Source organism: Amblyomma mixtum, chromosome 9, assembly GCF_055824585.1.
Source record: "Amblyomma mixtum isolate Tamu chromosome 9, ASM5582458v1, whole genome shotgun sequence".
Lineage (NCBI taxonomy): Eukaryota > Metazoa > Arthropoda > Arachnida > Ixodida > Ixodidae > Amblyomma > Amblyomma mixtum.
The window spans coordinates 7,799,148-7,811,617 of record NC_143020.1 but is presented as its reverse complement, the minus strand read 5'-3'; positions in this window follow the sequence as shown (position 1 = coordinate 7,811,617).

Below are 12,470 nucleotides of genomic sequence, written 5' to 3'. Positions count from 1 at the left end.
GTTAGGTGCTCACATATAAATTCGCCAGTAAGTGAAGTACAACAATGATAGTTTATGCAGCTTTAATTGTATTTAGCTGCGGATTAAGGACTCTTAGTTTTAGTAATGCGATAGTTAGTGCGTGGGTGCGTTGACAGGATGCAGGCCAATATCTTGAGTATGCGCTGCTTCACAGCGCATGAACTGTGATGAAGCGACGAGCTTTTATTAATGCGTTTATTTTGCTGAAACTGTGTTCAGAGTATAAATACAACTGTTTTCAAACTCTGTCCACCTTAGCTTCTCCAAAAGTACGAACCCTCTACCCTCCAGTGACTCTGGGAACTGTTCAAAGGGAGTTAGCCATTTCAGAATCGTCCTTGACATTGCTTTGGGTAACGAAGTGTTCAGAGTGACGATGTGCTTCTTAAAGGCACCTGATATGAGTATTGTGCATAATAAGAGACAATTTATAACGCGAAAAAAAAAACCACCAACAATATACCAGCCTTGAAGGCTTCATTGCCCAGAAAATGTGGCGTCGGCGTTTTCGGTGTTGTGAGCGGAAAATCGCGAGCCCGACTTTGACAGGTGCTGTCCAGGGAGCAGCCTAGGAGGCAGGTGCCACACTTAGGTCACGTGATCCAGCGTAATCATTACAACCTGCCCACCGGATATTGAGGAAACTGCACTCTGGCAGGTGTCAATTAGATTAATGATTGGTCGCTCTGGGAGAGGAAACTGGGCCCGCACAAGCCTCTCCGGTGGCAGCACCGGCCATCGTAGGGACGTGGCAAATCGCTTAACCGCTGCACCACTGCGCCGGAAGGGGTGGGAGGAGACCCCATGGATCTATCAATGTATAGTACAGAATGAACTTCGGCGTATATCGAAATTAGCTCGTTACGCCATAGCGTCATACCCTTTGGCATTTTTCGAAAGCGCTAAAACAACGTGGACAAACAAGGAACAGACAGGGACGAGCGCTTTGTCCGTGTTGTTTTAGCGCTTTCGAAAGTGTCAAACGTGCACCAAATCGCCCGAACCGCCACTCTTCATACCCTTAAGGCGGAGCTTAAGTGTTGCCTCCAATTTTAAATTTATTTATTTTATTTATTTACAAATACTGCTAATCCCAATTGGGATTGTGGCAGGAGGGCTTAGTAAGGTTAACAGAACGCGGTCAAGCATAATTGGAACATTCAACTGGTCAGCATGTTAAGAAAAACAACAAACGGTAAAACGAAAATACAACCGAGCTGTGACGAAAACAATCAAATAACGCATAAAATAAGGCTAATGTCGGTAGTGTTATACAAAGAATAACAAAATGTTGAAACATTGCTAGTTGTTATAATACGCAGACAATAAGTAAACAGTAAATATTATAATCGTACACTGCAAAGGCATTAACACAGTATAGGTGTTTAGTTTAAGTAACACTGCATAGTTTGACAAAAAAAAACTTACACATAAAAAAACAAATAACCATGGCTATAATAATAACAGAACGCAAGCAACCAGGAATGAATAACTAATAACAGGACATACTCTCAACTGCAATATTAAATTTTGTCATTGATGAACAGTTAGTAATAGATGGATCAAGGCTGTTCCATTCTCGAATTGCTAGTGGGAAAAAGGAATTTTTAAAGCAGTTAGTATGGAAATGATACTCACTTAATGTATGCGAATGTTTATGACGCGTTGATCTTGCTTCGGAAAGGGAAATATATTTAGTAGTGTCGAGTTTTAGATGTCGATTTATTAGTTGAAACATGAGTTTTAGTCGTGCGACTTTTGCACGGTTCTGCAATGATTTTATTCCTTCAGTTTTCATTAATTCAGTAGGCGAATCGGTTATTTTGTATTTGTTAAATATAAATCTGACTGCTTTTCTTTGAACGGCTTCAAGTTTGGTTATATCTTGATTAGTATAAGGAAACCAAACGACGTTAGCATATTCGAAAACAGATCTAACCAAAACATTGTAGGCTAAAAGCTTAGTTTGAAAAGGGGCTAATGTGAGGCGTCGTCTAAGAAAAAAGAGTCGTTTCAAAGCTGTTGAGGTGATTTTGTCCACGTGAGCGTTCCACCTGAGGTCATGGGTTATTAGTACGCCAAGATACGTATGATTAGTCACTACAGTAAGTGGTGTGCCATTTATAGTATACCGAAAGTCGGATTTATGTTTCTTTCTAGAAACTTTCATAACAGCAGTTTCATTTAATTAAGCCACCCCGGGACTTTGTATTTAATTAGGTACGCGCTCTGTCTACCTGCCCTTATTTTGTATTTTAGGCACTTGTTTGAAAGTTTTTGATGCATTGGGGAAAAAAACTACTGTTCTGTTCTGTATTGAAGGTGCAGCGGAAACGGGACAGTGCTGTGCGTAATCGCATTTTGTGTCAATTCCACTCAATAGTGAATGAAATGCACCCCTTCCTGAATGCGCAATTAGCAGACTCGCCTTTGTGCGCATGTGATGAGTCACTGATTGTGCGCTCATGCACGCGTTCAGGCTCAGGAGCGATCTGCGGAAGCGGAAAGGAATCGCTGCTCCCGCCTTCACAGATAGGCGCTCTAAAGAAGACCCGACAAAGGGATCCTTTTCATAAACCACGTTTAGATATTGAACGACGTAATATCCGAAAAGATTCCGCGCCAAGCGGTTCGCCCAAACGGCAGTGGGTTGACCACAAGGATTTCGCCAAGCACACTTTAGAATTTTCATTTTGTGTTCGGCAATTTTTTTGCCTAGTCATTGCTTGCTGGAGGACACAAAATTTTCGCAAGGGCCGAATGTTCTGCTTCAAAGCCAAGAGGCAATGTACGGCATAAAAAAATATAGGAATGATAAACGTAACTGATGCATCAAAATGCTTAGTGGCTCGAGCGTTCCTTGTTGCTTGCGAACTTGCTGCGGTGTTTCAAATGTCCCGCTGTTCCGCTCCTTTCGCGCGAGATGAAGGTTCACTGCGCGTTTTGTTTTAGCACTCGGCGTTTGGTTTATGGGCTTTAACGTCCCGAAGCGACGGACGCCGTAGCGGAGGGCTCCGGATGATTTCGACCACCTGGGGTTCTTTAACGCGCAAGCACACGAGCCTCTAGCATTTCGCCTCCACCGAAATGCGACTGCAGCGGACAGCATCGAACGCGCGTCGTTCGGGCCAGTAGCCGATCGCCGTAAAAACTGAGGCACCGCGGCTGCTACCTATGCGTTTGGAAGGGAATGGAAGTTGACCAAGACGACGAGAATCAAAGCATAGCGCTAGAGATTAACACTTAAACACACCTGATGGCAGTCGTATTGGTGCAGTACAGTGGCCGGCTAAGTGGAACTGTTCGCCCCGCCAAGGGTTCGAATACTGTTCGAGGATAAATCTATTGGTTTATTTCACGCCCCGACAGGTTGTGACATAGACGCTGGATGCCAAGGGTTTTTTCCAGTGCGGCTTCTATGCTATCACATAGTACAGTGGTGAGCAGCCTTGTCTAGAGCGCTCGGGCGGTGCCCTTCCTTGCAAACAAATCCAGATTTTGTGGCAGCCTCTAGGGTACAGCTGCAACGCTTGCACGGAAGTAGCGCCAGATAGGCACATAAACAAAGCAGGCCCAAAAACTTTGCCCCGTAACGAGGGGCTGCTCTCTAATTTCGGTTTTTGTTACCAAGTGCGCACTGCTCAAGCGCTCTAGACAAGGCTGCTCACCACTGTACTGCACTATCAGTACAGCTATACTGCGCAGCTCGCCAGCGGCAGTTACTGCCCATGCTCAAGCACACTTGCCGTCCTGAAAACAGGCCGTTGCCATTGTCTTGTCCCCAGGAACTATGAGTGCGCCTTGCATTTTCATCAGATTTCATACTTCGCGGAGCTGCAGCGTGCTGCAGCTCTAACTTGAGAATGAACTTAATGGAGCTGCAACATTGGTATGACGGCCTAATATCAATTCTTCGTGCCAACTGAATGACGCAACCACGAGTCTTTAATGACCGCAAAAATCGCCATTTTTCAGGCGTTTGTTTAGGCAATTCGTGTGGAAGTAGCTCAAGTGTTTCCAACTTTTCAGCCACTCACACCCTAACATTCACGTTCATACCTGCAGTTTCCCCTGACTGGACACGATTATACTAATTGATGGAACAATAGAAAGGCGGCGAAACAGAATTAGCAATTACAAAAACTGTCTTGAGCAAGTTTAAAGCAGCTGGATGGCAGCGTTGAAGTGCTACGGTCCTATATTGTAAAGAGGCTTAACTGTCTTCGAGCAAATCCGGGTGCCACTTCAAAATACCAGATTTAGCGACTAGCTAGCAGCGGTGGTCTGTCACGCTGAACTACCAATAATTTAGCTCAATGGGGGGAGCACTGGACTTAATAATGGGGGGGCACTTCACATAACATTGTTCAACGCAGCATTCGGTGATGACTCTGTTACTATATATGACATGCTTGACTCCAAAGAACCCAGCGAAACTTTTTCGGAAAAATATGCTATCTCTGATTTACCCCCTTTTGTTATGGACAGCGCTAGGGAATTCGTAACCGCTCGGAAAAGCTTTCCAATCCTCCATAAAATCAGGGCATTAGTGCGCCGTTGTATTAGCGGCAAATTACAAAATTACATACCGAGTGTGCGCACAGCGTGCAAATTATTGGCTGCCTACGTTGGTTTTTCTGCATTTTGGCTGCTAGTTTATATCAACATACAACTGAGCATTAGCGCCAGCCCGAATTGTGATGTTTAACGCGGGCATCATATAATTTGTTTATGCCTGCAGTAGGTTATCGATCCACATTCTTATAGTGACGACTATCTCCACAAATTCTTCAATTTCGTAGTTGAGTTTCATACGTTGGCCACCCTTCATCGCACGTGTGCGCCTTTGCTACCATGCCTGTAGCGCTGTAAAAGCATGCAATTCACCAGCGCCATCCAAGGATTTTTGCGGTTGGTGATTACTTTTCGATAACCTGCACTGACTGCGAAAACTTCGAATCTCAGCATACTTATGGGCACAGCATCAAAGAGCGAATACGTACTTTGCAGCTGCTATCAAGATGCGCACTTTGCATCTGCCGCCCTGAACTAGTAACGTTTATTTCAGAGCGAATTACGCGACGTGAAAAAGCGTTTTAGACCATGTGGCCTTTTCCCCCCGAAGTGCTACAGATATGACCACTCTTATCGCGGGATTACCTGTGGCATGAGTAAAGTTGATCATTTTCGAGCGCCGGAGATATTGCTCATCTGGGTGATGGATTACCTTGAAAAACAGCGCTAGATGAAGCGGCGGTGAAGCCCAGATAACGGGATGCTCGACGCTGACAAGGAAGTCCGCACTTGGCGCAGAAGCGTGTCGCGTGCTTAGCATTCGAGTGTTTTGGGCATTTCGGGCAGCGAGCATTTTGCGGCACCTGGCTGAATTGCGGTAGCGTGAGCCCAAACCTGGCTGGCGCGGGGATTACGCTTACCTCTCGCGCATGTTACGCGGTGGTACGCCGTTTGGCACGAGTAGGCGTAATTCTGAACTGTCCGTTTAAAAGAAAAGGATTCAGCTTCCTTTGATACGCGTAGTTTCTCCCAGTTAAAGGGCACTCAGGGAGCAAGAGCCGTAAGACCTCTGTCCCTACGTCCTAAATTGGGGCCTTCATTTTGATTTAGTCCTAAGTAAGCAAAGTTTAGCACGTCCATTATATCTTACTGAGGTGTGGACCGAGGAAGCGGTCTCGATGACAAAAAGGCTAAAAGCGTGCAATAAACTTGTCACCTCCCGTGATCAACAAGAGCCAAGAGTTCTACCAGAGCAAGGCTGCGTGTCGTATACGCTTAAGGCGGAGTTTAAGCGTCCCCTCCATTTTATTCTGGCTCAGCTGCACATTATCTTCACGTCAATTTTTACGTCGGCTGTGCTGTCACCAGTCAGTCTACCGCAGCTACTTTCGCTCTCCCTTTCTCTTTTCTCCTTGCACTGCTTTTTGCAGCGAATACAAAGCGTAGCAGGACACGTGGCCTTAAACGGCTGTGGATGTAAAAGACGAAATGTGGCCACGCTTTTCGCTCTTTCTGAATTGTCAGAAGCGACAGCGCGAGGTGTGCCACGCCTCAACTCCAGCTTCGATGAGTTTAACAATTCGTTCGGTTTATGGGGTTTAACATGCCAAAGCTACTCAGGCTATGAGGGACGCCATAGTGAAATGCTCGGAAAGTTTCGAACACCTGGGGTTCTTTAACGTGCACTGACATCGCACAGTACACGGGCCTCTAGTATTTCGCCTCCATCGAAATTCGACTGCCGTGGTAGGGATCGAACCGACGTCTTTCGAGACAGCAGCCCAGCTCCATAACCACTGAGCCACCACGGCAACGATACCGAACAGCTGCGCGGGCGACCAGCGCACACTCATGAACGCCATCCGACTTGTTCACGTGGACGTTTTTCTCCGTGCCCTTTGATAAATAACATGCGCTTTTAGAGATACATCAAAATGGGAGCCTTTATTTACTATGCACGGGTGCACTGGCGCCGTTTTCCTGGAAATAGCAGCAAAAACGCAGTGTTTACAAAATCTAACCCAACGCCCGAATGTTTAATTAAAAATCTGTCTTTAAACATTTGTTTCGCGATTAAGTCCTGGTCACTAAAGCGCACCAGGCGTCACTGCTTATCTAGAACTTGCCACTAACGTTCTGAGTGCTTTGTTCCTTGAAACATAAAAGTTACACCCGCTTACTCTCAGGGCAGAACGAATGACAAACGATGTCTGGTTGTCAAAATTATTAACTCAGTGTTCAAGCAAAGCTTGACTGCTACTGCACTGCACTGCCACTGAATATAAATTGCGGATTCAAATATCTGCAATATACTATGGATGGTCTATGGTTCATACTTTATGGTGATTTAACGTCCCAAAGCGACTCAGGCTATGAGGGACGCTGTAGTGAAAGGCTCAGGAAATTTTGATCACCTGCGATTCTTCAACGTGTGCTGACATCGCGCAGTGCTCGGGTCTTCAGCATTTTGCCTTTATCGAAATTCGACAGCCGCGGCCAGGTTCGAACCCGCGTCTTTCGGGTTAGCAGCCGATCGCCATAACCACTGAGCCACTGCGGCGGCCTTATCCTATGAATGATTCGGCGTATGTGCTGCTGAGGGGTAATGTAATACGCATGATGGTCTGAATAAGGGCCGCAGGTTTGAAATCGGTAGCCAAAGTTGGCCTACCTCGGAGGGTGGAGACCCTGGTGCAATTGCCAAGCCCCAGAGCGGGTACCTTTAAATGCATGCATTTAGCTGTTTCTCGTTTTGCTCTTCATTTTGGTAGTGGACGTGTGTGCGTGTGCGGAGAGAATGGAGATATTGCTAGTCGTGTAAAGGGAAGAACTCTCGACACGAATGCAAAGAATGTCGCTGCATACGACGCGATATCGCAAGGGAGTGAATGACCATGTAGCTAATGAGAATTATTGTCCAGTGGTGCAGTGGTTAAGCGATGCACCACTGCCCTCCGCCGGCAGCTGCTGCCACCTGTGGGGCTTGTCCGACCCATGTTGCTCTTCACGAGCAACCTCTCGCAGCGAATCATTTATTAACTGTCATCTGACACGATGGTCAGTTTGATCGGAATCCGACGGGCAGGTTAGGATGATGCCAAAAGGTTATGGGACCTAGGCGGACCATCTGCCTCTTAGGTTCATTCTCTGTGGATTTTTCTAGTTTTGTTTTTCTCACCGTCAACGACGCCGGCGCTGACGCCGACATCGACACCGGAATTTCTGCGACGCGAGATCCTTAACGCTCTCGCGTTAGAACGCGTGTGCTCTGCTACCGCACACCGTGAGGGTTTTCTGAGCCTGGCTACTGAAGCGCCGTCAACGCCGCGGCCCCACACCGCTCCTCACACTGCGCCTCATTGCGCCTGTCACGTCGGACTACTTGTTTTATATGGATGCATACTGTGCTCGCCGACCGGTGCTACACACAATCCATGGGCGTGCATTGCGCAAGCCTAAACTACCGCCCTATCCCTACACACCACACCCTGATTTGCTGTACACTCCGACAGGCATGAGCATGTCACATCACCCCACATGCGGATCTAATTAACACTTCCACGGCCGTAAACGCCTGGTGATTTTAATTTAAGTTTGTTGAAATGTTCTCGAAGTTGAGCAACATTCGTTCAGAATAATAATTTGTTTATTAAGTGGGCCACTGGCAACACGATCATGAAAAAAGATTAAGTAACCAGACTGCATTGTGTTCATAGCGTTCTTTGAGGCTGTATTTCTAGTGCTGCTAGTTTTTAATTCTGGTTGAGTGGCTTTTTTTTCAGTGGTCTTTTTCTCTCTGAGTGAGCGTTGCCTTGAGTTTCTTTTCTTTTGGTTTTCAGCTGCAGTGTCGTCACATGACCCGAATAAGTGAGGACCGTTTTAAAACCGTCGACATACGAAGCTGGCAGGAGGGACAGTAGCGACGTATCGTCCCCGAGCGCTGGCTCCAGAACTCTCTGCGCGACGGCATCCCAACAGAATGCCCCTTGGCTGCCTTGGCAAGCACTCCTTTCGTAACCCGTGCACTTCAGGAGTTGCTCAGCGCTGCTGGCTGGTAATCAAGGCCCGGAACCTATTATGCCGCATTGCATTCATCTAAAGAAAATTCTAGTCGCTATGTCCTGGCAAAGGACATGGCTCAGCTGGACTCGTTTTTGTCCATTTGCTTTTGTCCACCTGTCCATTAGTATTTTAATTAAAACGTTTGACAAGGTGCACCTCCATTACTGCGCTCACCGAACAACTTTTTCTTTTTACAAACTTTTATAGCAGGTTACGCCAGGGCTCTTTTTGTTGACTTGTTACCTTACACTTGTTCGTTTTCAAATTGCAAGCGTCTTTTTGTTTCTTGTTTTCATGGCGTGAGACTTGCGCTAAAGCATGCATATTCAGTTTTGTTTTTATGCGTTTAGACAATCGTATGTTATTTGTACAAGCATTTTTTACTTGATGTACTAGGAGATCTAGTGTGAATTCCATAAATAAAAATGTTGTATACGTTCCGGAAGCGTACCATGGAGGCACAACGAAACAGTAATGACTATACAAACAGTCCAACGAAAAACCTCAGTGGGCGGTTACCAGCTCTAACGCATTTTTCTGCGACAGGTGCTGCAACTCCCAGTGCTGAGTATTCGCACGTACGTTCTTTTTGCCTCGACGTCGGCGAACGCACATTTCTCTCTGAAAGCGGAGCACTTGTGGACAGAGCTCAAAACGCATTGACTTCCTATTCCACACACAACTCGTTTCCGGGTTCTGGCCATCCTCTTGCATGCAGCGTCCCGAGCACGGTGTCTCCTCTCGACGGTCGTGGTAAAAAACTTTGAAGGGAAGGACAACAGGGCATTGGTCATCGTCGACAGGTCCTCAGTGCAGTACTGCAGCTGTGTCTGGTATCCTGCAGGCCCGCATGATACGGCATTGCTGATGTTGCAGGCTAGAGAAAGGTAGAGTAGGTTGCTGTGAGAAGGGAGTGGGGTGGGGTAATACTCGATGCGGTTGGAATTTGGGCGCTACTACGTGCGGTGTTGGAGAGTTGGTCGCACGTTGCTGGTTGGCGGGCAGCGCGACGGGAAAATATGCTCGTGGTAGATGCCTCGGAAGCAGTTTGTATGGTGCTCTCGGAAGTGATGAGCGCGGTAGAGGTAGTTTACATTGTTTGAATCCGTAATATTCGAAGATATGCTAGAGTGTGAGTGTTTCCAACGGTGATGCGTTGCCGTTGAGGTGTCTTCACGGGCGGCATAAATCAAACTATTTGTTCGTTTCTCAGCAAGTCTCTGGCCTACAAGAATGATTGGGTAAAATCTAGATACACACCAATGCAGTTAAGTGTAGGGAGTGCCGGTTTTATGGATTCCGCTATGGCTTGTACGTGACGTCACGGGAGGCACTGTGGTCTTCAATGCACGAATTCAGCCGATATTGCGGTAGGCGGCATCAAGAGATTTAAAAAAGCTCGCAAGATTTAACCTCGATTTCGCTTAATCAATCTGGCTACTGGTAAAAAATATCGGTGCAGGAGCTCTAAAAACGTATTTCGGCAATAATATAAGGAACCAGATGCAAAGAGCGCAAGGTAGGCCACAATGTACGCGATTAGAAAGCAAACTGGTAATTCAACTGGATGTCGTTTTCAATAGGCTTCACTTTGGGAAAGCGAGATGCGAACAATGTAGTGAGCTGTTTATACAAGTGATGCGACTCCCTAGAATAAATTTCGCCATTGCAGGAGCATGAGTCAAGAAAGATTAGCGGTGCGATTCTGGCCCTGTCTACTTGATTTCTGCTCGGGACATGCAATCCCACATGCCAGAAAAAGGCATCTTGTTATGAGTGTGCTGTTGGCTTTGAGCAGGTACTCAATATGACGACGAAGCTTGCGGTGCTAGTTGTCACTAAGTTCTGGTTTGGTTTGGTTTATAGGGTTTAACGTCCCAAAGCGACTAAGGCTATGAGAGACGCCGTAGTGGAGGGCTCCGGAAATTTCGACCACCTGGGGTTCTTTAACGAGCACTGACATCGCACAGTACATGGGCCTCTAGAATTTACGTGTACTGTGCGATGTCAGTGCTCGTTAAAGAACCCCAGGTGGTCGAAATTTCCGGAGCCCTCCACTACGGCGTCTCTCATAGCCTTAGTCGCTTTGGGACGTTAAACCCTATAAACCAAACCAAACCAGAACTTAGTGACAACTAGCACCGCAAGCTTCGTCGTCATATTGAGTACCTGCTCAAAGCAAACAGCACACTCATAACAAGATGCCTTTTTCTGGCATGTGGGATTGCATGTCCCGAGCAGAAATCAAGTAGACAGGCGGTCAAGGAATATTTTGTTGATATCATGGCTATCGGGCCTGTTACGTCGCTCTGGTCATTCAAGAGTAATCAATCCACTGATGTGTTTCGAAGCAGGCGCAGCATGCAGGTACCGTCGGCCGTGCATTAGATGCTACTGGTAGCCATTATTAGTAGCCATGACTTGAAGCGATCGTAGCGGTGACTCCTTCCTCATTGTATTGTATTCCTCATTGTATTGATGCGCACGCAAGCTACCGCCCTTGTCAACGTTACTAGATTACCTGGTCAGTTTGCAAACCTGGTCAGTTTGAAAGTTCGGCGGCCAAACGTGGCCCCATTCGGCTTCCTCTCGTGAGGTGGCGCTTTCGACGCTGTTGGCCCGCTCCGGTCGGTCTCTCGTCACACGAACTATGGCTATCAGACGAGCGCGCCGTGTTTCACGCCACTTTACGCCGGTAATTCCTGTTTAGCGAAGATATTTCCAAGATAGAGCACAAATATTATTCTGAATGTGGAACTACAGTAGCATTATGGCTGCGCGCAGAGGTACGATCGGGATGTCTGAATCATTAGCTATTTCGATGAGACATCTGGTCCTTGGTCGGGTATAGTTTTTTGTTTCATTTACTTCCCTACAAACTAAATGACTCTTTGCTTACGGCGAACCACGACACGGTAAATCAGTGGCATGTTGCCGAAAATATCGAAACCTAAGGCCATGTGCGATCGGTTTTTTGCTAGACAGTCAGCGATGCATACGCGCTTTTTAAAGGGAGAAGCAGGACTACCACCGTCAAACTTCGACGTCATTAAAGTCATAAAACGCGAAAAATGACGGTAATAGTACAGGTCAGAATGAAAGCAGTTTATTCAATTCATATAGGAAAAAAACATATACTTCTTAATGGTAAGCCACTTTTAATGGGCCAAACAGGTACAAGAGACGTGCTTTTACAAGAGATAAGAGACGTGCTAGAGAAAAAGTGCATTCTTGTAGCAAGAATAAAATTCAGTATCTGACAAGTGAATGCCGACATGTGCTCAGCACAACCAAAGCGAGCAAGGCTGCACTTCTCTAGCTCTTCCAGCACTTTCCAGAAAATGTTTGCAGCCTTGGAGATGATCCGTGTGAATTGCGGTCGCACATTACGTAGATCGCTTATCTTGCCTTGGTTTGTGAGCATACAGGGCGACAGCTCGGCCGCACCGACTCACGGACGCATAGCTCGGGTGCACCGACGCTGTTGGGCTTCTGTGTTGAGTTGGAGCCGGAGCCAACGCCGCGCGAGCTGCGTCGCTCGAAACGCACTTATATAAATCTGGCAAGGACACAGAGGAGCAGCGATCAACTTGCAGCGCAGTTTAACCCAACAAAGAAACGCCTGGCACAAAAACGCTCCGCTGTAGTCTTCGCTGACGTGGTCAGCGCGGCTACCGTATCGAGAAGCCCGTCAAACAGCGACGAGAGCGCCCCCGCTCGGCGGTACAGGCAAGGGCGACCTCCGCGGAGTCGGAGTTTGCAAACTGAAAAAGTAATTTAGTAACGTTGGCCCTTGTATCGTTTGAATATACGTTGCGTCCCCAAGCAGCATAGGTGATTGGCGCCATATTGGAAACTTACCGGCAAAAGCC